The sequence below is a fragment of the Eulemur rufifrons genome, chromosome 15 (genome assembly GCF_041146395.1).
Source record: "Eulemur rufifrons isolate Redbay chromosome 15, OSU_ERuf_1, whole genome shotgun sequence".
Classification (NCBI taxonomy): domain Eukaryota; kingdom Metazoa; phylum Chordata; class Mammalia; order Primates; family Lemuridae; genus Eulemur; species Eulemur rufifrons.
Window position 1 is genome coordinate 15,108,215 of NC_090997.1, and position 26,700 is coordinate 15,134,914.

General features: G+C 40.2%; 1 protein-coding gene across 1 annotated transcript in view; it reads right to left on the reverse strand.

Moving 5' to 3' along the window:
- Window positions 1-10,055, reverse strand: part of RCAN2 (regulator of calcineurin 2) — a 250,579-nt gene extending 240,524 nt beyond the window's left edge. Inside the window, exon 1 of the mRNA XM_069489214.1 lies at window positions 9,786-10,055. The gene's annotated coding sequence lies outside the window, so the exon portion shown is untranslated. The remainder of the gene's footprint in view (window positions 1-9,785) is intronic.
- Between the last annotated feature and the right edge of the window lie 16,645 nt (window positions 10,056-26,700).

Sequence of the window (26,700 nt, forward strand, 5' to 3'; positions counted from 1 at the left end):
CAGCATTTACATTTGCCATGATTGACAACAGACATGACTGACAGAAATCCTACAATGTAAGAATAACTTCATCATATTAGCATATTGTCTTAAAAATAAACCATTACCAATCCTAGGATGAGGAAAGAGGTATAAAAATGGTGTGTTTAAGTAATGATTAGGATACTATAAAGGATGCATATAATAAAAGTCCAAAGAAAGAAGAGGCATAATTTTGTTGATACTTTGGAAAATCACTAAAAGGACTGGCCTGATCAAAAAAAGAATAGTTAAAACTGAATAAAAAAATATTTGGAAAAAAAAAAAAACCTATTCTCTTAGTGATGAGCTGTCACCAAACTAGATAATGAACCATTTCTAGATAATGAATCAAGGTTAGATGCTCATTAACTGGCCTCAAATGACTACTAGGTTATTTTTTTTTACTGCTAAAAAATTATCCTTCAGTTAACTGTTTAGATTCTAACATCTGAACATCACTCCTCTTTCTTGGAGGAAGAAGAATGTCTACATCTTTGTCTTCATTTTTCCATTCTTTTGAGAAGAGGAGGCATGAGTTTAGCTTTTCCAAGCCTTAGGATCACTGGGATGAGGTGTGAGAAGAAGAATGGAGACAGAAGCTAAAGAGAAAGTCCCTGAACAGTCATAGGCAGATTCTGCCATGATCTGGGCTCATGTCTCCAGAAATGGAATAATTCAAAGAGAATCATGGTCAATGGGGGAAATTGAGGGGTGGAGGGATGCCCTTGTGATCTGATGGGACATCCAGAATGTTAGGCTCCCGGATATACAGAAATGGGTCCTGAACACCAGTTAGCTAAAGATCTCTAACCTTTATTATTCTTTGGATTTTCTTTCCTGTAAGACATGCCCTTGAAATTTATACTGTCATAAAAATACCTAGGATTGGTTTTCATGCATATCCATTAAGATATTTCTAATTTTGTTCAGATAAAATAACCTTCTCATAATATCACACCTTGGCTTGAATTGTAAGACAATAGCCAGGAGTGGCAGTGAAGACATCATAATGGTTGAGCCAAGAGGAAGAGGTTGAATGAAGGGTAAAAAGAGACACTGAGAGTGCAGCATATGTTTGGTTCTCATCACCCAAGACAGAAGCCTTTTTGATACATACAGTTATACTTGTATAACTGTGACATTTTTAGGAGCTATTTTAAAAAACAAAACTAGAAACATCACGAGGAGCTACCACATTTGGGGATTTCTACACTGGGAGACCCTAAAGGTCCTTCCAACATACTGACATGGTCATTCCCTTCAGTGCTTGCCATAGGGCCTCCTGGGAGCTGGTTAGGTTAATAAACAGAAGCAGGAAGGAGCAGAGGGCCACCCAGGTGAGACCACACACCTGGGTTTCCCCACAGGGCCACTATGGACAGCCTTATGTCCCAGGTAAGCTATTCATGATTTCACTAGAACATAACTGGGCCCATCTAGAGCCAGCCTAAATTTTTCAATGTCCCCAGTTTCCACTTTAATCATCTGAGCAGTTTACATACAGGCTAACTGAAGCAGTTGTTGGCTTGAATTAAGGTAATTTGGATTCAGGGGAGTGGAGGGGGGGCTCTTCAGGTTTCCCATTCAGTCTCACCTCCACCTGGAGCTGACCTTTCCAAATTGGTCTACCCACATGTGGGGGCTGTGAAAGCCTTCCTAACCTTCCAGAACAAAAGACACCAGACAGCCCAGTAGGGTTGGAAACAGAATGAGAAGGAATTCTCCTCTCCCCCCCATCCATGACATCTCAGGAGGCTGAAACCAAACCAAAGTCCAGGATACAAGCCAAAAATTCCCATGGAGTCTTCATGTGCTGAGGCACTTAGACACGAGGTCAGAGGATAAGCCCTTGAAAATCTGAGGGAGCAAATATTTCAACTCAGAGCTTCACCTAAATGTCCCCTTGTCAAATCTGAAGTTTAATGCTAAACAACAGCTGTGTGTTGAACAGAAATCACCAAGAGATATAGAAATCATAAAATAAAGGATACCAAATAAACACATTTTGTGATATGCCAGTTGCTGAATATCTTCCCTGAATAAAATTTAACCCTTTTTAAAATAAATCGTCGTTTGTACAACATAAAAGATCAAATGAGTATCATTAATGCCCACAGCAGGAAAAATTAACATATTCATGAATTAGTACTTTGTTTTCACTTGTCAAGGCTAAGAGATTTTGCTCTTGAACAAACAGAATTTTGTTTGAACTACCATTAACTTATCCGAATTTACCGTCTTCTATTTCAAACTTCATGTGCAGATACCTTCTCTCTTGAAAAATTATTAAACCTCAAAAGAGAAATATAAGGCTGGGCATGGTGGCTCACGCCTGTAGTCCTAGCACTCTGGAAGGCCAAGGCAGGAGGATCGCTTGAAGTCAGGAGTTCGAGACCAGCCTGAGCAAGAGTAAGACCCCCCATCTCCACTGAAAATAGAAAAACTTAGCCGGGCAACTACATAGAGAAAAAATTAGACAGGTGCGGTGGCACATTCCTGTAGTCCCAGCTACTTGGGAGGGTGAGGCAGGAAGATTGCTTGAGCCCAGGAGTTTGAGGTTGCTGTGAGCTAGGCTGACACCACAGCACTCTAGCTGGGGCAACAGAGTAAGACTCTGTCTCAAAAAAAAAAAAAAAAAAAAAAAAGAGGAGTATAAATTGAACATTGATTTGTCTTAGTCAGGTACTGACTGGGCTTTTAGCTTTAATAGTTACAGAAGTCAAAATAAAAAATAAATTGTATTAATCTTTCAGATAATTTTATGGGGAAAATAATTCAAATTGGCTGTTTACCTCAATAAATTGGTCAATACAATCAAATACTGTAGTTAATAGGGTAGCCTAATAGAGAATGCAGAGACCTTTTTTGGAAAGACTAATTTGATTAGTCATCAATTAAAAATTCCAGAATGACCATTTAGGAATTGGATATTCTTGACCACTCAAGACCATTAAGATTTTTAAGAAGATTCTAACTGGTTATCCTAGTTATTTATTCAAACTGGCCTACTCTGCATTGTGTCTCACTGAGTGGAAGGTAAAAAAAGACGTGCCCGACTGAAGTTTGCCCAAAAGTGGAAGGGGAGCCAGCCAAAACCAACTAAGCAACAATAAGACTAATGCAAATAAATGCCCATATTTGCTGTCAACATTTTCAGGATTTGAAAACTCTGTTTTGCTGAACAAAGGAGCCAGAGGAAGCAAACTGAACCAGTTCCCACTTAACCAGAGATTGCTTTTTCTACTTAGTAATATTTTAAACCACCCTTAGCAGCTCGACAGGCTGCGATGACAGCTGTCAACAGTCAGGCCTCACTCAGGCCACTGCATCCGTGTGCCAGGCTGCTGATAACAGAACCATCAGGAGAGAAGCTAATCCACGAAAATCAACTTTCACACAAACCCTAATGCATGTTAAATCTACTAGGTCCCCACCTACCCATCCTCAATGCCCCAAAAGAAAGCCTAACCTCCTTGAACCTATCCTTATGCATGAATATTTCCAGAGTGGGTGTTATCTCTGAAAAACACTAATAATATCCAGCCCTTATCTTCACCAAAAAGAGTGCTTAGAAGCAGGACAGAGACCCGCATTCTCATCCACTGCTTGTGGGAATGTTAATTAGTACAACCTCCTGGAAAAGCAATCAAAAGCAACGTGAATATATAGAGAAAGCCTTAAGAATGTCCATCTATTTGAGCCAATAATTCCACTTTTAACAACCTATCCTAGGGGAATAATCCAAAACATAGAAAAAGATTGTGCTCAAAGATGTTTATCAAAGTATTATTTATGATATTTTGAATAATTGGAAACTATCTGAATGTTCAACACTAGGGGAGAGTATAAATGAATTATGGTAAAAGTATACAGGAGAATGCTATGCAGCTATTGAAAACCATGTTCAAAAGATTATTGACCTCACATGAAAAGTTATTTAAAATGTTTGGTGACATACATAGGATGCAAAGTTCTATACAGTTATGATCCCAATTCTATAAAGATATGCATATTGGAAAAAAAAGACTGAAAAGAAATACACCAAAATGTTAATAGTAATTATCCTTTACTCATGGTAATATGTGTGATTTTAATTTTCTTTTTATACTTCCCTGCATTTTCCAAAATTTTTATAGAAAGTACATATGTCAAAAAAAAAAAAGAAAAAAACACTAAAAAATCATGGCAGAGGGTCTCTAATTTTCCTGCTGAATAGACAGACCTCATCAGACACTGGGAAATATTTCTACCTTTCTTGAGCAGACCTATGTCCTGTCTGTCAGTCACACTTGGTGTAAACCCTGGTGATGACTTCTTGCACTCCACATCATGCCTATCCTTTTAGGCTTTGATCTTTAGCCTTCTCCGTTTATACTAAAACACCCCCCTGGCAGGTCCCTCTTCTCTGCAAACCATGGTCTCCTTCCCCTTCACCAGTTAGACCCAGTTTCATGTCCTGATCTGCTCATCCTGGCCTGCCCTGGTCTGGTCCAGCTCACACTTGCTACTGACAACAAATATTCTTTAAAGAAAACGAAAGGGTACCAAAGAACAGGCCAAGGAAATACAGTATTATTAACATATTATACAATTGTATTTTATATACAGTGGAGCTCTCTCCCCTCACTGCCATGGTACTACACCAGGCCCAACTACAGCTGATCTTCTGGGAGGTCCCTATTGTGACAGTCGTCCTTGACATGTGCGCAGAGCATTCCATTTTTCAGTGCACATTCATGAACACAGAGCATGTCACCTTCACACCTCTGAAAGGTGGGGAGATTAAGTATTATTTTCCTAATTGTACAGGTAAAAAAATTGCAACTCAGAGACCGGGCACTGAGTGGCTTATACTCCCTGATCCTCAGGGTGTGGTCATCTGTAAACAGTGATGATAACACCCCCCTCGTGGAGTAGTTGTAAGGATTAAATGAGATAATGTATACAGGGTGCTGAGCAAAGTGTCCGGAACAGGGGCAGCATTCAACAAATGCCAGTTCCTATGACTGTTAGGTCAATGGGAAGCTCAAGGTCACATAGCTGGGAAGTGACAGCACCAGGATTGGAATCCAGACCTTTTGATGCCAAGTCCATGCTTGTTATACATCATTCTCAACACTGTAAGAGAAGCATTAAGGCAAGGCCCATGGCCTCAAAGAACTTCCTAATAATATTTTGTAGCAGGCAAAGCTCAATTACATGAAACACTAAAGCAGTTATTCCCACAAAGAACTAAGGCAACAGTAATAAAAACTAGGACCCAGATGTAAAATTGTACAATTCTTTTGTTCGATAGCTACCATTAAAAGGTGTTGTTATGCAGACATTCCAAAGCTTAGGAGCCCGACATTCCATGCCTCATTTTAAAGTACGTTGAGTATCAGAGATCAGATAAGAAAATAAGACCCTTCTCATCCCTACTATAGAAAATATTTTTGTGGGCATTCTGAACTGCAGGAAGTTTGTGCTATTTTTGGAAGCATTTCTTTAATTTCTAGAAAGTACCATTCATGGTCACACACTTTATTATTTTTTTAAGGGATTTAAAAACAGTTTCAGTTGAGTTTAAAGCTGCTTCCACCTTTTTAAAAAAAATTTCTCAACAAGATTAATTTAACCTACAATATGTGACACCTGACAGTTGGGAACAAGCGAAAAGACACAAGGACAGGGAACGTTTTACAGGCAAAGGCAAGAAGCCCTTCAGGAAAATAGAAACGCAAGTGTGTGCACAAAGACACATGGAATAGGAAGCCATTCCACCCCCCTATGTTCTAAGCCATAATGAGAGAATTCCTCCTAGGTGATACTATTTCTTTACAGCAATCTTGGCCTCCTTATAAGCTGGCAAAAGAATTAAAACCTCTGTGTTCTGAGATGTTGAAGCTTCTTTATATTTAAGAGGGTAATTTATTAATGTATACTTGAGAGGTTCATGCGTTGAAAGACATGTAAGGTTGTGTGTGTTTTCATATTACCAATATGTACATCTTTCTTAGATAGATAGATGATACTCAACTAAGGGGTGGCCCCTATCAAAAGTATGCAGTAGGGAAGTCTGTCTTCAGAAGCACTCTTTCAACATGTCTGCTACTCAGGGGGAAAGGCATGGAGACCTCCATTCCCTGATCATCTTCAACGATGCTGGCTTATGTGTAGTGCCCGGCTTAATCCTTACACCAACCTTACAACATGTGTCTTAATCACTCCAGTTTTACAGAGAGGAGGAAACTTTTATAGCATTTAAGTAACATGTCTAAAGTAAAGACAGTGATTAGTGACCAGAGAGATTCCTCTACTTTAGTGCTCATGCAGGGCTCCTCTTCCTGAACTGGGCTCCCCCAACATCAGGAACCCCCATTAGCTCTGTATGATGGACTAGATGACACCAACCTGTTAAGGACAAGCCACCCATTTGAGTTAATCCTCTTGGAGGTGTTCATATTCTAAAAGTGACCAGACAGGTACAATCTTAACCAAATCAATAGTGCTAGCAGTAGAATTTGAGGCAAGACAGCAGGACTTCAGAATGCCAGGACTCCTGAGAGGGCACCTGACCAAACTCTTCTCCCACTAATACACAGATTTAAAATAACTAAAGTCTGAGATGAAAGTCACACAGCAAATCAGGTGCAGAGCCCAGTTAAAAGCCAGAACTCCTGACTCAGTCCAATTCTCCTTTATGGCATCAGCCACAAATATTCAAACCTAGGATAAAAAAAACATTCCAGGTTAAATGGGAATTGTTTTGGCATATTAATTCATACTGGCCATTCAGAATGTTGATCACAGCCTGGGCTTCAACCTTGGCTGCACCTCTCACTAATTGTGACCTAGACAAGTCATCCTCTCTTTGTCTTGGCTTTATTGTTAATTATGTGAGCATAATATAGCACCTGCCTCATAAAGTTGATGGGAGGATCAAATGTGATAGTACAGTTTTAACTTCTTTGTGCTCAGCATTGAATAAATGGTAGACATTATTACTATCATTATTATTACTATTACCACTGTAGTAGTTCAAATAACTGAGTTCATACTTTCACTTTTGGGGATAAAGTCAGAGACAACTTCCCACTATCAAGTTCACCTCCCTCTTCTCCAAAGGCAGCCCTAGATAGTTTCAGGAATGAAGGCAAGTGAGATCAGTAGAAGATTAGCACCAGGAATAAAGAAATCACCTTTGAAAATAAAAGTGCCTACTGAGCATTTTCATGTGGTTGTTCAAAATAAAAATTTGCTATCTTTCTCAAACCTGCTCTTTCTCATTTACTCCTCAACTCAGTTAAAAGCCTGAACATCCACCTAGACATCTAACCTTTTCCTTCAGTACCACCGCCCCCTTGGTGACCAAGCACCACTGATTTTCCCTCTGAAATGGCTCTCTGTGGATCTCTTGCCCCCATGCCATCTGGTTCAGGCACATTTCATTTTATGTTTTTTTTTTTTTTCTTTTTTTGCCTTGACCATTCCAATGTTCTAAAATCTGAGCTCATTACTCTCTGCAATCCCACCTCCTCACTCCCTCCAAAGCCACTTTTGCAAAATATAAGTTAGATTAAATCATTTCTCCCATTAAAGGCTGCATGGTTTCTCTTCCTTGGCAGAGTATATTCACAACCCAGGCTCACTGCAACCTCTCTAAGACTCTCCTGCCACCCCCTTACGTCAGAACATTTAGGCGTCCTTTGAATGTGACCTTTCTGCCATGTGAGTATGCTGTTCCTTCAATGTGGAGCCCCTAGCCCTTCTCTAGAGAATTCCTACCACCTACTGGGATCCAGTTCAAATGTGAACTCTTCTGAAAACTCTCCCATATTCCTTCCACTCTTCTGTCCCTTGGCTCCCACTGAACTTATTCCTATCTCCATTAAATACTCACCATGTTGAATCATTCTCATTTATCTTCTTATCCCTCTTTTCTGCTAGATTGACTTCTGGGAGGCACAGACCTCATTCTTTTAGCCTCTGGCACAGGGCCTACATAGCACACAATAGGCACTTAACAAATGACTGTTGAATCAATTTTGAGTAGATGGTACAGAAAGCAAAAGCAATAAGAAAATGAGACCTCAGTGACCGTCAAGGTTGGTTTCAACAAAGAGAATGCTAGTTTCTGTAACATATATGACTATCTGCAAATGATTATGCAAGTGGTTTTTAAAAGAGTGTGATGTGCACTTGCAAATGAGAATGCTCTCAAGTTCCCACTTATGTCTGTTAAATGTTCATCACCGGAGAGAGAGTCCCATCCTCCCAGATTTAGATGGAATCTGCAGGACCTGCAAACACTAGGTATTTTGAAGGCTCTTGGAATCCTGTAGCTTTGGCTGAGGGCACTTTCCCTCACAAAATCCTGGACTCAGGTAGTAGGTACTCAATAAATGCTGATGCGATTGCAGTGGATTTGAAAGCAATGTGCAACTCACATTTTAGACTAATTGAACTCAATGACTGATCGTACTTCATATAATAGCTCCAAGGCTAAAGAAAATCAATGAGTAGACTGAAAAGCAGCCAAATGTTCACTCCCCTGCCCGGTTCCACAGTCAGGGCTGACCTGCCTCTTGATCCTTCCCAGCTTCCGGGGCATTTCCAACTTCAGTGTCCTCCCAGAATGGAGGGGGCCAGTCAGCAAGTGCTGCCCTGTGCCTGTGTCACATCTGTTCTACGTTTTGAAGTTGGTGTAACAAAGGACCATGAAGGCGTGAAAGTTGAGTTGCATTGTTTAAAACATCCTATTTGCCTTAAAGCCTCCCTTCTGTATGATAGGGTAAGTGAGATTCTGGCTGAAGGAAGGGAGAAGTGTGAGCTGGAATGCCGTAACACCCTTTGCTCTTCAACTGTGGAAAATTGTGGGACTGCATATTAAACGGAGCCCAGAAACTTTTTTGTTTTTACTAAACTCAGACTTTAAAAAAAATTGCTTTGACAGTGGACTCAGATGTCCATTGAACACCTCTATTCCAATGTAACAAACAGGAAAGATTCAAAGCATGAGGCACTGTTATAATTCATTTTGGGATAAGAAAGAGACCGCAGTGCCTTGAAGAATAAATCATTAACTAAAAGTCAAACCAACGCACCCTGGAAACCAGCGAGACGGGGAGGCAGCTGAGGGATCAGGCAGCTGGGATTTGCCCGTTCCCTCTGGTGACTTCTGGAGCGAAGCATCCCACAGGCAGGACGAACCCGGCACACTGCGCTCCCGTCCATTTCACTTTTCAAACTTGAAGTTATTTTTAGATGACCCAAGCCCGCTAATCCCAAGCAGGACAATTTGCAGCCCGCTGCACCTCAAAGCACCTTCCCCCTCCGCAGCGCTTTCGGTTAAGCACTAGGAAGAAAGGGGGTCTCTCCGTTTTCTCCTTTGCTTTCTGCGTCCAGTCAGCCTCCTTTACTCCCTGTCTAAGCCTCAGTTCCAGGGATCACAGGCGTCAGTCTCGCTTCTTCGCTCATGCACCTGCTGCTGCTACTGGGAAGGCGAACCCTTGGGCCACTAGGAATGGGGAAGGGGCTCCTTGAGACCCGCGCCCCCTAGAGGGGGGTCTTGGGACACCTCTGTCCCCACGGCCGCCACCGGGACTGACCGCTGGATCAGGAGGCACCCCACCACACCTCCACGCCGCCCCTACTCAGCTCCCAGACCCGGCCTGGTTTGCCCGCCCCCCGCCGCGGTCCCCTGGCACGACCAGGACACCGCGCTCAGCCCTGGCGGGACAGGGTGCAGGGGCGAGCGGGGCCGGCGCGGTTACATAACCGACCTGCTGGGCGTCCGCGATGGGCCGGTGCAGGCGGAGGCGGCGGCTCGGGCGGTCAGCGGGGGCCGGCGACTGCGGGCGCGGCGCTGCCTGCTCACCTGCCAGCCGGTGCGAGCGCGTGTGGGGGCGGGCGCGGTGCCCGCGGGCCTGGGCGTGGGGCAGTGCGCGGCGCGCCCCGCCTCCTGGTCTCCGGTCCGTGCTCCCGCGGGTCTCTGCCTCCTCCCCGCTCCTCCCCGCAACCTCCGCCGCCGTCACCCGGGACAAAGCGGCTCCGGGGAGGGGCCCAGCCGGCGGCTCTAGCAGAAGCCAGCGGAGATGGGCGCGTCCCCAGCTCCGACTCATCGGGCCAACCTCCAATCAGACCCCGGGAAACCGAAAGCCCCTGTCTGGCCTCCTCTCATCTCCTCCCTCCTGACCCCGTGCCCTTCCCGGTCCCCCACCCACCCCACCTCCCGGGCTCTCACCCGGCCCTCAGTCCCACACACCCCCGCCTCCACTCCAGGTGCTGGGGAGCGGCTAGAACCCTTTGGGGACAGAACGCGGGAGCCAGTCGGCAGGGGCCCCGGCCCCAGCGGGGAGAGGCTCCTTGGGGTCGTAGCTGGGGTGGGGGCCTCCTTGGGGGTCGAGGTGCGGAGGGGGCCGATTCTGAAGCCAAGAGTGAGTGGGCAGCCACAGCCAGGAAGAAGCTGGCAGAGAAGCAAACTGCCGGTGGGGAGTACTGGGAGAGAGGCTCTTCTTGCAAGAGGAGGGAGCCCCCGACTCCGGCTAACCGAGGACGTGTCGGGGAGCCCCTGCTGGGCTCCTGAGCTTGGTAGGCGCTGGCGCCCTCTGGCTGGGGCCCTGCGCCCGGCCCAGCCCGGGGCGCTGAAGGTGCCCTCCCTGCGCGGGCTTCACAGCTTTGCCAGGATTCGCAGCCATCAGACCTGGGGACAGAAGGGCTCCGGCTTCAAGGACTCCTATTGTGTGAGAGCCCGTGACACCAGGAGTGGGAGGCCACTATCATACAGCAGTACAGCAAGCGGGGCTGAAGGTGAAGCAGAATCTAGGGTAGATCTGTTGCTCAACAAAGTTGACCCCGGCTGAAGTCTCAGCTTTACAAAATTTAAAAAAAAAAAAAAAAAAAAGCAATTGCAATTCAGAGGGGCGAGGAAGCCTGTGGCTTACAGCATCACAGGTATGAACAGGGCTGAGTCTCATGGCTAGCGAATGTCAATTATGCAAAAGATTATTGTAGAGAAAGTGGGGGAAATTAAAGGAAGAGGGGTGCAGACCACCTAAGGGAGGAAGTAAATAACAGATTTAAATCAGTTTTGTGTCCTATTATCTTTCTAATTGCAACACAGGCCGTTTCTTTTTGCTGATTCTGCCTTTCTGTTTCGTCATAACAATATTACAATTGCATTGAAGCAATCCATAAGCTTTACATTTATTTAGTTACCCAGACACTACATTGTTTTTTCCAAGGTTGATATAGACTCACATCCTTTTTTAAATTTTACGACAAAGGTAGACCTTGGCTCTTCTCTCTGGTTAATCTGCATTAATACAAATTAAAACAGAATTTCAGAGTCAAAAATGACCTTAGACTTCTCCATGTCCAACCTTCTTCTGGATGCATAAACCCATAAATATTCGTTGATTTAGATGAATTACTGTTGGGGATAAAAATAGTCTTACATTGAGCAAAAACTTACCTCCCTAGAATTTTCTCTCATTGGTTCTAGCTCACTTTTTAAAGCCAGAGAGACCAAGTCTGATTCCTCTTCCAAGTGACTATCTTTTGAATACGGGAAGACAGCTAGGATGTGTAACTCCATGTTCCCCTTCCCCTTTCCAGGTAAAACATCCTTAGCTCTAAACATCTTACTTGCAGGCGTTCCTAGAATCTTCATCCAATCTGATGACTTTCACTTTAACAGGGTTTATTTATTTTGTGAATATACATTTCCAAATAAAATTTTCTGCTTGTAGAAGTAATATATTCATTGTAGAAATTTTTAAAAGTTGGAAAAAAGCAAGATTTAATGTGAAAATTAAAAGAGCTAATATATGTAAAGCACTTAGCACAATACCACGCAGCGACACTCAATATATGTTAGCTGTTACAGAAGTGAAGATGGCCATATTCCTACCACCAGATATAGTATTTTTACTTTTCTAGATGCTTTTTCTGGGTTCTCACACCCACGCATTCCTGCTTTTACTGCTAAGGGAAATTCTGGGTTTGTTAGTTTGTGTGAAGAATGGAGAATAAAAAATGAGAGAGAATGAAGAGAGACCAAACCAGCCTCGTGTGGTTTATCTTGGAAAGAACAAAATGTTACTAGCAAAGCAAATGTTAATGGCAAAAAGAAAATAGAGGAAAATAGTTCTGGGGGGTGGGCTCAGTTTGGAGTGGAATTTGAGGACCTGAAGGAGTACTAGAGGGTAGCTAATATTAAGGATAATGGTAAACAAGATTAGAAGTTTCAACTGATCTCATGGAGACAGAAAGTAGAATGATGGTTACCAGAGACTGGGATGGGTAGCAGGGAGGGGGAATAAAGTGGGGGTGCAAATATGGGTGCAAAAATATAGTTTGATAACTAGATAGAATGAACAATATTTGATAGCACAACAAAGTGACTATAATCAACAAGTTAGGATATATTTCATTTTTTATCTTTCACATTTTTTATTTTAGAATATTAGCAGAGTTCAAATGTTTTGATTACATGATTTGCTCTTGTGCAGTTTGAGTCAATGTTATAAGTGTGCCCATCATCGAGGTAGCGTGTATTGTACCCGTTGGGTGTAAATTTACCCGTCCCCTCCTAACCATCCCCACTTATTTGGTTTCCGTTGAGTTTTACTACCATATATGTACATGCTGTTGATCGATTAGTTACAATTTAATAGTGAGTACATATGGTGTTTGTTTTTCCATTCTTGCAATACTGCGCTTAGAAGAATGGTCTCCAGTTCCACCCAGGTTGTTACAAAAGGTATTAGTTCATCATTTTTTATGGCTGCATAGTACTCCATAGTAAACATAGACCACATTTTTTAATCTACTCATGTACTGATGGGCACTTGGGTTGATGTCACATCTTTGAGATTGTGAATTGTGCTACAATAAACAGTCTAGTGCAAGTGTTTTTTTGATAAAATGTCTTTTTTTCCTTTGGTTATATACTCAATAGTGGGATTGCTGAATCAAATGGGAGATCTACTTTTAGTTCTTTGAGGTGAGGTATCTCCATACTACTTTCCATAGAGGTTGTACTAGTTTGCAGTTTCACCAACAGTGTGTAAGGCTTCCTTTCTCTTCACATCCATGCCAGCATTTGTTGTTTTGGGAGTTTTTGATAAAAGCCATTCTCACTGGAGTTAGGTGCTTTCTCATTCTGGTTTTCATTTGCATTTCCCTGATGATTAGAGGCATTGAACATTTTTTTCATATGTTTCTTGGCCATTATAGTCTATCTTCTTTTGAAAAGGTTCTGTTCATGTCTTTTGCCCACTTTTTAAAGGGGTTGTGTGGGAGCTGGGCTTAGAAGAAAGGATGGATGGATGAATGGATGGAACGTGAGCAGAGTGAATGAAGGGTCAGGTGAAAACGCCTGCCCAAAGCTGCTTGTTTGCTGAGTGCAAAGGTCAGCTGAAAACAGCTGACCTGTATGGAAGTTATCAAAGAAATTAGCAAATGGCCCTGACCCTTTGCAGTTGTCCTTGGAAATAAATACGGGAGGAACTTAGCTGAAGAGACCATTTTCTCCTTCAGACTTTGGCCTATCCCCTTGTTTCGAGTAATTATTCATTCCTTCTCTACCAAGCTCAGGAGTGATAAGCAGCCGAAACAGGGTTGTTTGATTTTTTTTTGTTTATTTATTTGAGTTCTTTATAGATTCTGGTTATCAGCCCTTTATTGGATGTATAGCATGCAAATATTTTTTCCCATTCTGTAGGTTATCTATTCACTCTATTGATTGTTTCCTTGGCTCTACAGAAGCTTTTTAGTTTAATCAAATCTCGTTATTCCATTTGATTTTGTTGTTGCTGTGATTACCTTTGGGGTCTTCTTCATAAATTCTTTGCCTAGGCCAATATCTAAAAGAGTTTTTCCAACATTTTTTTTTTCTAGAATTCTCATAGTTTCATGTCTTAGGTTTAAGTCTATTATCCATCATGAATTAATTTTTGTGAGTGCTGAGAGGTATGGTTCACATTTCAGTCTTCTACATGTGTCTATCCAATTTTCCCAGGACCATTTATTGCATAGAGATTCTTTTCCCCATTGTATTTTTTTGTCTGCTTTGTCAAAGATCAGATGGCAATATGAGGCTGGTTTTATATCAGGGTTCTCTGTTCTGATCTATAGGTTTATGTCTCTGTTTTTGTGCAAGTACCATGCTGTTTGGGTTATGGTAGCTTTGTAATATAGCTTGAAGTTTGGTAAAGTGATGCCTCCTGATTTGTTCTTATTGCTTAAGTTTGCTTTGACTATTTGAGGTCTTTTCTGGTTCCATACGAAGTGAAGAACTATTTTTCTTAGATCTGTGAAAAATGATGTTGGTATTTTAATAGGGATTACACTGAATCTGAAAATCACTTTGAGTAATACAGACATTTTAACAATGTTGATTCTGCTAATCCATGAGCATGATGTTTTTCCATCTGTTTATGGCCTCTGCTATTTCCTTCCTCAGTGTTTCCTAGTTCTCCCTGTAGAGGTCATTCACCTCCTTAGTTAAATATATTCCCAGGTATTTTATTTTCTTTGTTGCTATTGTGAAAAGTATTGAATCTTTGATATGATTCTCAGTTTGACAGTTGTTGGCGTATCTGAATGTTACTGATTTGTGTACATTGATTTTGTAACCTGAAACGTTGCTGAATTTGTTTATCAATTCCAGGAGTCTCTTAGCAGAGTCTTTGGGATTTTGTAGATATAAGATCATATCATCAGCAAAGAGTGATAGTTTGACCTCTTCTTTCCCCATTTGGTTGCCCTTGATTTCCTTCTCTTGTCTGATAACTCTAGCTAGGACTTCTAGCACTATATTGAAGAGAAGTAGTGATAGTCGGCAACCTTGTCTGGTTCCAGTTCTAAGTGTGAAAGCTTTCAATTTTTCACCATTCAGTATGATGTTGGCTGTGGGTTTGTCATATATGGCTTTTGTAATTTTGAGGTTAGTCCCATCTGTGCCTATTGTGTTAAGTGTTCTTATCATAAAAGGATGCTGGGTTTTGTCAATTTTTTTTCTGCATCTATTGAGAGAATCATATGGTCTTTGTTTTTGTTTCCATTTATGTGGTGAATTACATTTATAGATTTGTACATGTTGAACCATACTTGCATCTCTTGTATGAAGCCTCCTTGGCCATGGTGAGGCTGAAATTATTTTTTTGGTATGAAACTGAATTCAGTTTGCTAGTATTTTATTGAGAATATTTGCATATATATTCATAAGGGATATTGGCCTATAGTTTTCTTTTTTTATTGTATCCTTTCCTGGCTTTGGTATCAAGGCAATATTGGCTTCATAGAACAAGTTTGGGGCTCATTCCTTCCTTCTTGATGTTATGGAATAATTTCTGCAGTACAGGAACCAGTTTTTCTTTGAAAGTCTGGTAAAATTTGAGTGTGAAACCATCTGGTCAGGGAAATTTTGGGGGAAGATTTTTTATTGCTGCTTTAATTTTGATACTTAATATTGATCTCTTGAGGAATTTTATTTCTTCCTGATTGAGCCTAGGGAAGTTGTGTGTTTCCAAGAATTTGTTCATTTCTTTCACATTTTCCAGTTTATGTGCACAGAGATGTTTATAGTATTCAGAGATAATATTTTATATTTCCATGGTATCAGTTGTGATTTCTCCTTTTTCATTTTTGATTGAGCTTATTAGAGTCCTTTCTTTTCTGCTTCTGGTTAATCTAGTGAGGGGCCTGTCAATTTTGTTTATCTTTTCAAAGAACCAACTTTTTGTTTCATTAATGTTCTATGTAATTCTTTTGTTAACGATTTCATTTAGTTCTGCTCTGATCTGGGTTATTTCTTTTCTTCTGCTGGGTTTAGGATTGGTTTGCTCATCCTTTTCCACTTCCTTGAGATGATTCATTAAATTATTGATTTGTGGTCTGTCTTTTAGATGTAGGCATTTAGATCTATGAATTTTCCTCTCAGGACTGCTTTAGCTGTATTCCATAGATTTTGATGACTTGTGTCCCCTTTATCATTTAGTTCAAAGACTCTTTTGATTTCCATCTTAATTTCCTCCTTGACCCAGGTATCATTTAGCAGTAGGTTGTTTAGTTTCCATGACTTTCTGTGTAGATGAGTCTTTCTGTTGGAGTTGATTTCTAATTTTATTTCACTGTGGTCTGAGAAGATACATGGTATAATTTCTATTTTTCAAAATTTGTTGAGATATGTTTTGTGGCCTAGGATGTCATCAGCCTTAGAGCATTTTCCAAGAGCTGATGAGAAGAATGCATACTCAATGGTTTTAGGTAGAATGTTCTATAAATGTCTGTTAGGCCCATTTGTTCTAGAATTCTGTTTAAGTCCATTGTTTCTTTATGTTCTCTTTGGAGGATCTGTCCCATTCTGTCAGCGGGTGTTGGAGTTCCCAGCTATTACAGTACTGCTGTTTATCATTTTGTTTAGATCAAGTAGGGTTTTCTTTATGGGTGCTCCTGTTAGGTGCATAAATATTTACAATTGTATGTCTCTTTGTTGAATTTTTCCCTTTACTATTATATAATGACCACCTTTTTCTTTCTTTACTTTTGTTGATTTGAAGTCTATTTTATCTGATATCATAATGGCTGCACCAGCTTTCTTTTGGTTTTCGTTTTCATGGAATATTGTGTCCCAGCCCTTCACCTTGAGTCTGAATGAGTCCTTACGGGTTAGATGTGTTTCTTGGAGACAGCAGATACTTGACTTATATTTTTTTTATCCATTCAGCCAGCCTATGTCTTTTAGAGTGGGAAGTTTAAGCCATTCACATTTATTGAGAAAATTGATAAGTAGGGTGGGTGAATTTCTGTTCTTCCTGTTGAGTAGAACTTTATTGTTGTTTCACCTCTTGAGCCATTTTGGTATCTGGGCTCTGACCTTTACCTTTTGGGTGATTTTACTCTGGTAGGTATTTATTGTGTTGATCTGTGTGTAATGCAGTTCTGAGTATTTCTTGCAGGGTAGGTCTGGTCTTGACAAATTCCCTCAGTGTTTTCTCGTCTAAGAAGGCCTTTGTTTCTTCCTTACATAAGACACTTAGTTTTTTGGGATACAGAATTCTAGGTTGGCCATTATTCTGTTTGAGAAGACTGAGAATGAGGTTCCAGTCTCTTCTGGCTTGTAAGGCCTCAGCTGAGAAGTCTGCAGTTAGTCTGGTAGGTTTTCATTTGTAAGTTGCCTGATTATTTTTTTTATTTTTTATTTTTTTTTGTCTTACTGCTCATATCAGTGCTTCTTTTGTGTTTACTTTGGCCAGTCTGATGACTATGTGTTGTGGTGTCTTCCTGTTTGCAATGAATCTCCCAGGAGTCCTTTGGACTTATTGTATCTGGATATCTAGATTTCCAGCAAGGCCAGAAAAATTTTCCTTGATTATTACTTCATATAGATTTTTCAACCCTTGTGTATTTTCTTCATCCTCAGGGATGCATATGATTCTTATGTTTGGTCTCTTTATATAATCCCACATTTCTTGAAGGCTTTGTTCACTCCTCTTCTTTTTCTGTGACTGACTTGTTTAACTCAAAGTTGTTATCTTCAAACTCTAAAATTCTTTCTTCTGCCTGATCTAGCCTATTCTTAAGGCTTTTCACTTGAAAGCCTTTGTAATTCCATGAATTTGTAATTCCTTGAATGAATTTTTCATTTCCAGAAGTTCTGTTTGTTTTTCTTTAATAATTTGATTTCTTTAGAGAATTTTTAATACATTTTCTACATTATTTTTGTGATTTCTTAGTGTTGGGTTTCTATTTTCTCTTGTATTTCATTGAGCTTCCTTACAATCCATGTTCAAAATTCTTCATCTGTCATTTTGATCTTTTTGTTTAGGTTGGTATCCATTGGTAAGGAGTTATTGTTTTCTTTTGGGCACGTCCTTTCACTTTGGTTTTTTGTATTTCTGGAGCTCTTTTACTGATTCCTTCTCATCTGGCCTCTCAATCTATAGCTGAGAGTGCTAAGACTGGCTTATGGACCTGTCTCTATGTCCCAGAAGATCAGTCCCTGACCATGCCAGGGAGAGGAGTTCTGGTTCTGAGTTGCCTTTAGGGTGCTTTAGGAGGTTTGATGAACCTCTTGGGTTATGCCACTGTGGTGGCTCTGCTCTCAGTGGCAGGATCTGCCAGGAACAAGCCCTCTCCTCAGTGAAATAGGCCTCTCCACACTGAGCACTCTCATGATTACTATGGGAGGGAGAGACTGTGATCTCCCTGCACCACTCTCGTGTCCTGGGGACACCAGGTCCTGTCTACCTGTCTAAGCCACCAACAGGTGATCCCACAAAATGCTGCTGCAGCAGCTCTTCTCCCAGTGTCAGGCTTGGCCAGGAACCTACCCTCGCTGCAGAGAAACAGGCTTCTCAGCACCAAGCACTTTTGTAGTTGCTATTTGGGGGAGGGGCCATGATTTCCCTGCACTGCTCTTGTATTCTAGGGGCACCAATCCTGCCCTTCTGTCCAAGCCACCAGTGGGCAATCTCTCAAAATGCCACGGCTGAGGCATCACTCTCAGTGGCAGGCTCAGCCGTTAATATGCCCCCACTGCAGAGAAACAGATTTTGCAGCACAGAGCATACTCAAAGTTGCTATTGGGGAGAGGGGCCGTGGCTGCAAGCTGGCATGAGCCACAATTACTTTCTATGGTGCCAGGAATGGAGGAGGTACAGAGGAGGTGTCTAGGCATAAGAACGCCAGCCCTCTGGTCTCTTGTGGCACTCTCCTGGGGGTTAGAGTTTTGTGTCCTGCTCACTGAAGTCACCCAAGTGGGGGAGGGGAGCCCCCCTCTTACCCTTTCACTGGCCTCCAGGCCTCACTGGATTCAGTCTGTGCCACTGTCCTCTCTTTTCTCTTTTCCTCCTTCTCAGCTTTGCAACCCTTCTCAGTGGGGTCCCCGGACATCTCTGCTGTCTCTCCCTGTGATCCACATCTGAGCTGCAACTGATCTCTTCTCTCCTCAGTCCAACCTTTTACCCTTCAGCCAGCACAGTCCAACAAGCCATGTCTCTATTTGGCCATCTTGGCTCCCTCCCCTCAGGGTATACTTTAAAATAACCGAAAGAGTGGAACTGGAATGTTCCTAACACAAAGAAATGATAAATGCCTAAGGTGACTGATACCCCAGTTGCCCTGATTTGATTAATTCACATTGTATGCCTGTATCAAAACATCACATGTACCCTGTAAAGATCTACAACTACTATGTTCTCATAATAATTAAGCATAAAAGTTAAAAAAGATTATAAGTTTCCTTTGCTAGTATTTATTAAGCACTTACTATAGGCTAGGCTCCATGCCAAGCAACTTTTATACTTTAACTCACTTAACCCTCACAGCAAATTTATTAGGTAGATACTATAATTATCCTATAGAAAAGAAGTCACAGGAAGATTAAATAAATGACTTGCCAAGCTAACACGTGGAAGAGATGAATTCAAATACAGACAATCTGTCATTGAAGCCCCTACTAAACAGATTGCCTCTCAATGCTATATATTACATTATTAATGTAAACTTCTTTTAACATTTTAAGGGATTATAAGATTAAAAATTATTTTCTAGGTGTCCAACCTCACTAATCATAAGGAAAATGCAAATTAAAACCACTCTGGGGTATCACCTCACTATATGCAGATGGCTATTCTCAAAAACACAAGCAATAACAAATGTTACCAAGGCTATGGGAAAAAGGGCACCTTAGTGCACTGTTGGTGGGAATGTAATTGGTACAGCTATTATGTAAAACAGTTTGTAGGTTTCTAAAGAAATTAAAAATGGAACTACCATATGATCCAGCAATCCCTCTTCTGGTTATATACCCGAAGGAATGAAATCACTACCTCATAAAGATATCTGTTCTCCCATGTTCATGGCAGCATTATTCATAATAGCCAAGATATGGAAACAACCTAAATGCCCATTGACAGATGAATGGATAAACAAAATGTGCTATATCTATCTATCTATCTATCTATATATACACACACACACAATGGAATATTATTCAGTGTTAAAAAAGAAGATCCTGCCATTAGTAGGACATGTATGGATCTGGAGGATATTATACAAGGTAAAATAAGCCCGACACAGAAAGAAAAATATTGCATTATCTCACTTATACATAGAATATAAAAAAAAAAAAAAGGATCTCAAATACATGGAGGTCAAGAATAGTGGTTACCATGGGTGGTGGGGTGGGGAGAGGAAATGGGGAGATATAGGTCAAACATACACAATAACAGATATGTAGGATGAACAAGTCTAGAGATCTAATGTATAACATGAGGACTAAAGTTAATAAAATTGTATTAGGGATTTTTGTTAAATAGAGTTTAGCTGTTCTTGTCACAAAAAAGTAACTATAAGATAATAGATAAGTTAATGTGCTTCACTATAGTAACTATTCTACTCTCTATATGTATCCTATAATATCATGTTGTAAACCTCAAACATACACAATAAAATTTAGTTTTTTAAAAATACTTTTCTATCATTTTGAGACTAGATTACTGTTTTATTTCTACAGCTGTTTGTAACACTTTCCTGAAACTGGCTCCCAAGGCAACTTGATTTTACAAGGTTACATGCATCTATTAATATAATTATCAATAGATAACTGCTTTATTTCTAATAAACTTGAATTATTATACACATTGTATTTGACTGGTTTTTATGAGTAAATACTTTCTCATGTCATTAGTTTCAACTTTTAAAAAATTTTTTAAATTGAAGTAAAATTCACGTAACATAAAATTCACCATTTTAATCATTTTAAAGTGTACAATTCAGTAGTTTTTAGTACATACACAATATTGTACAAGCATCATCACTCAGATTCTACATTTTCATCACTTCCCCAACAAAACTCCACACCCACTAAACAGTCACTCCCCATTCCCTACCTCTACACCAATTCCATTAATCTGATTTCTGTCTTTCTGGATTTGCCTATTCTGAATATTTTATATACATGGACCCATATAATATGTGACCTCTTGTGTCTGGTTTCTTTCCCTTAGTGTGTTTTCAAGGTCCATTCATGGTGTAGCATGTGTCAGTACTCCATTCCTTTTCATGCCTGAATAATATTTTATTGTACAGGTATATCATATTTTTTATACCTTCATCAGTTGATAGACATTTGGCTGTTATGAATAATGCTTCTATGAACACTCATGTACAAGGTTTTTTTTTTCTTTTTGAACACCTGTGTTCAATTCTCTTGGCCATCTACTGGGATTGGAAGTGCTGGGTCATTATGGTAATTTTATGTTTAACTTTTTGATGAACTGCCAAACTATAGCTGTACCATTTTACATTCTCGTCAGCCATGTATGAGGGTTCCAATTTCTCCATATCATCTCCAATGCTTTTTATTTTCCTTTTAAAAAAATTATAGCCATTCTAATGGTGCAAAGCGGTATCGCATTGTGATTTTAATTTGAATTTCCCTGATGACAGATGATGTTGAATATTTTTTCATGTTTTTACTGGACACTTGTATGTCTTCTTTGGGGAAAGGTCTATTCAAGTCCTTTGCTTATTTTTTAAAATAAATTTTATTTTTTAGAGAAGTTACAGGTTCATAGAAAAGTTGAGCAGAAAGTACAGAGAGTTTCCATATACTTCCTGACACCGCATGAACACAGCCTCCCCCACTATCAAAGTCCCACACAAGAGTAGTACGTTTGTTACAATGGATGAACCTACATGGACACATCATTATCAACCAAAGTCCATAGTTTACATTAGGGTTCACTCTTGGTGTTGTACATATTTGGAATTTTGACAAGTGTATAAAGACATGTATCCACCATTATAGCAGCATACAGCATAGCTTCACTGCCCTAAAAATCCATTGTGCTCTACTGATGGAGCCCCCATTCCCCACTAACCTCTGATAACCCCTGATCTTTTAACTGCCTCCATAATTTTGCCTTTTCCAGAATGTCATATACTTGAGATCATACAATCATTTCAGATTAGCTTCTTTCACTTGATAATATGCATGTAAGTTTCTTCCATGGTCTTCTCATGGCTCAATAGCTCATTTCTTTTTAGCACTGAATATTTTGCTGAATAATATTCTATTGTCTGGATGTACCATAGTTTATTTATCCATTTTCCTACTAAAGACAACTTAGGTTCATCCAAGTTTGGGCAATTATGAAAAATCTGCTCTAAACATCTGTGTGCAATTTTTGTGTGACTACATGAATTTTCAACTTGTTTGGGTAAATATTAGGGAGTGTGATTACTGCATCACATGGTATGAGTATATTTAGTTTTGAAAGAAACTACCGAACAGTCTGCCAAAATAGCTATACCATTTGGCATGCCCCCCGGCAATGAATGAGAGTTACTGTTGCTCCACATCCTTGCCAGTATTTGGTGTTGTCAGTGTTTTGAATTTTCACCATTTTAATAGGCACGTATCTTGTTGTTTTAATTTGAAGATCTCTATTAACATAATGTGGAGAACTTTTTTATATGCTTATTTGTTATCTGTGTATGTTCTTTGGTGAAGTGTCTGTTCATATCTTTTGCCCACTTTTAAATCAGGTTGTTTATTTTCTTGTTATTGTTCTTCTTTCCTACTGTTATTGTTTTAAGAGTTACTTTTATATTTTGGATAATAGTTCTTTCTTAGACATGTCTTTTGTAAATATTTTCTTCTTGTTAGAATGATCCTATGATCTCACAAGCTGAGATCTTTCAGATTTTAATTTTTTCCTTCAGTGTGTTAAATATCTGTTATCCTATCCAGATTTGTGTCATTGACAAATTTTCTAAGTATGCTGCCTATATCTTTATCCAAGTCATTGATAAAATTGAACGCAATTGGAGCTTGGGGATCACCACTTGAGACTTCCATCAATGTCAGTGATTGTCAAAGGGCAGTTGGAGGTCTTACTATGAATGAATCTGAATCCCTCGGGACTGCTCCACAATACATATTCCCTCCTGTGATTGTAATATGTTCCCAAGATATCCCTGCTTCTCCTCCTTTGCCCTCCTACTCTGAGTTGGATCTAAATGCTCTTGTAATTGACATTATTAATATAAGTACATCATCTCTTAGGTCTATGGGAGAAAATAGGTTGAGAATTACTCTATTAAATCAGAACTCTTTATTTACAGAAAGTTCAAAGTAACAGAAAAGAATACAAATATGTATTTGTCTTTATATGCCAAACATTCATTTATTCATTCAACAAATATTTGTTGATTATCCACTATGTGTTAGATATTGCTGTGGGTGCTAGGGATACAGCAATGAATAAGAAAAAGTTCTTGCTCTTATGGAACTTATAATTTTGAGTGAAATATCTTTCTTGTAGGTTTGCCTGCTTCATTATTCTTGACTTAGAGGAAAATTAATTTAAAAAATTAATAAAATATAGATTTTATTAAAAGTTACTTGTGACCCTTGAGGGATTTTATGTTTTCCAAAGATACGTACTCAGATATTTCAAAGAGAGGACTTTAGACTATTTGTTTCCTCACTAGAAGAAATTATAGGGGTTTGGATTTGTCAGAAAATTTGCAGATTATCTATTATTACTATCAGAAATAATCACAACAATATTAAATATGTTTTTTGAGTGGTTACTAACTGCCAGTCAATGTTTTCTGCAGGTTGTATATATAAATTAATGTAATCTGGATAATACCTGATGAGATAGGTACAATTATTATTTCCATTTTACAGATCAAGAAACCAAGGCACAAATAAATTGTCCAACCCTGGTAAATTGAGCCAGAGTAGAATCTAAGTAGCCTGGTTTGAGACGCTGGGGTCTCTTGTGCATAAGAAAATGCAGCTAACAGCCAGGCGCAGTAGCTCACACCTGTAATCCCAGCACTTTGGGAGGCTGAGGCAAGAGAATCAGTTGAGGCCAGGAGTTCAAGGCCAGCATGGTCAACATAGACAGACCCTGTCTCTACCCAAAATAAAAAAAATTAGCCGGACATGGTGGCATGCCCCTGTAGTACTAGCTATCTGGGAGGTTGAAGCAGGAGGATCACTTGAGCTCAGGAACTGGAGGTTACAGTGAGCTATGATTTCACCACTGTACTCCAGCTTGGACAACAGGATGAGACCCTGTCAAAAAAAAAAAAAAAATGAAAGAAAGAAAAGAAGACATTTTCAGTGACTATGCGGGATGAGTTAGGCCTTCCTTCTCAGTGCTTCTTTAGTGCTTTTTAATTTTTTTAATTTTAATTTTATTTTTATTTTTTGCCTTGCTCAATATAATGCTTCCCACATTATATTATTTGCAAATTACTTGAGGAATGGAATTAGCAACTTATCCTACTATGTGGTATGGAATAGGTTTTCAATAAATGTTTAACTGTTGATAGAGAATTTAGGCTCAGGGAATATGGCTTTTCCAAGATCAAAGTGATGGTTTGTGGCAAACTCAGGCTAAAAGTACAGTCTTCTGAGTTTCAGTCAAGTAGTTGATTGTTTTCCTATATTAAGCTGACCCACCTGGTGTCACATTTACTACTAGGAAAGTACCCTGTAGCCTATCTAAATTTCAGGATGTTCCTAATAGATTCAGATTAGTTGTAATGCCATATGCAAAAGATATATGTTTCTTTTTTTTTCTCTTTTTTTATGTGAACATACACCATGAGGATGGTGGGGCATCATGGTAAGAGGATATCAGAAAGGACTTACTATCAGATTTGAATTTGTCTTAAGTGATTTGGGGTAGAGTTCAAGGAAGAAGTGCTTTGCTCTCAATTGGATGTGTAGAAAGCAGGGGTAATTCCTTGCTTGAGTGTGTTAATAAATCTTATCTATAATTGTAACAGAGGGAATGGCCTAGAAAAAAAAAAAAACAGCAAAAGATGTTTTCTGTCTCTTTAAAACTTCCCCCACTCTTTTTGGGAACTGAGGCCTGCATCCTTGCCTCAGAGAGGTGGTCAGGAGGGGCAGGGGAATGTCTTTTGTTCTTCGTGTTACAGGAGATAGCTCAGCTAAACTGTGGCTCTATCCCAACACCTGGCCGGCAGAGGTCTGGGTGGGCCTCCCAGGCAGACGGAGGTCACAGGCTTTGTCTTCAGCAGAAATGGGACGATTAGAATCATTACTTGTAGTTAAACAGCAATAGCCTAGAACTGAGGGCCCACCCTTTATAAACTCTGTATTTCTTCTTATGAACAGGAATTTGGATTTTGAGGTGATAGTTTGCCATTTTCCTTCTTTGCCGGCAAAGTAATAAACTTCTCTTTCCTTCTCCTCAAACTACTTGTCCTCATTCTGCTGCAGCCTTGGGACAAGTGCTGAACTTTCAGTAACATAAGTCAGGAGGAATGAAGCTAGGCTAAAGCTATTGTTGGTAAAGAAGCTGCAGTCACTGGGTTTTCTGCCTGTAAATTCTACCTACCAGAGCATTTTCTCCCATTATATGATTTCTCCACACCGCCAACCTCCACCTCCTCCTTCAATTTTGATGTAGCAGTAAGAGCAATTTCCCTGTGTGTGACTCTCCCTCTTCCTTTTATCATGACACATCCTTATTATTGTTCAGATGGCAAAGGAAAACTGCCTGTCTGATTTCTCTTTTTCCTTTTGGTATAGCATGCCAGGCCCAAAATACTCCAACCTCCCTTCACAGTGGCCCATGTTCCCCATGCCAGGATGAAAGCCACTGCTGCCATATTGGATCTTACTTGGCTAGGAGTGTCTTGAGTGTGTAAATTAGTACAGTTAAAGTGCTAGTAGAATGACATGCACAGGAACAGCCACAGGGCAGCTAAGGTGACCTGTGTTTCTTTCATAGATACAAAAATTTGCAAGGAGCCACAATTCAGAAATTGTTTACTAAAGTAAAACTTATAAATTACTTGATTTGTCCAAAAGGGGGGAAAATCACCAAACAAGCAAACCAAAAAGATGAATATGTTGTGTTTTGTTTTTAATGTTCTTCTGACAGTTTATGGAGTGGAAAACGTGTATACAGATAAGTTTTTTGTGCTTCCAAGCATGGAAAACATTCATAGAAAAATAGATAAGTACAATATTGTAAGCCATTTGATGTTATTGCATTGTTTTAAGTCTGCAGATAAAAGCAAGATGTGTTTGGGGATGGATTGGGAGTCTGAGTATGCAAATGCAGATAGGCGATTCCAGGTGTGATCACGAATCTGCAGGTCCCACGACAGGGGTCTGCATTATACTGAGCGCCCACAGATGCCTGTGACTCACTGGTGTGGGCTGATTTTCCAAAGAAGGAACACCGACCTACTGGGGCCATCAAAATCAAGGCATGAGTCAGATTCCTCCAGGATTTGACAAGCTGACAGACTACTCTGATAATTTGAGCTGAGGTGCTAATGGCTGATAATAGGATCTCTGGTTACTCTTAGATAACATCTATGCTTAAATGGGGCCAGGCTCTTCAGACTCTAGGGGCCATAGTCCATCCTGTTTCTCCACCAGCATCTCCCTCTTCTTGTTCCTGTGCTCTGCTTTCTGTCTTCCTTGCCATGTACTGGCAGTTCCCTCTGCCTGGGAAATTGTTAGAAATGCAAATTCTCAGGGCTGTCCTAGGTCTATTGACTCAGAAACTTGGGGTGGGGACCCAGAAACCTGTTTTACCAAGATTTCCAGGGGATTCTGACGCAAGCTAGAGCTTGAGACCACTGTGCTAAGATTTTACCTACATCAGCATATTTAATCTTCAA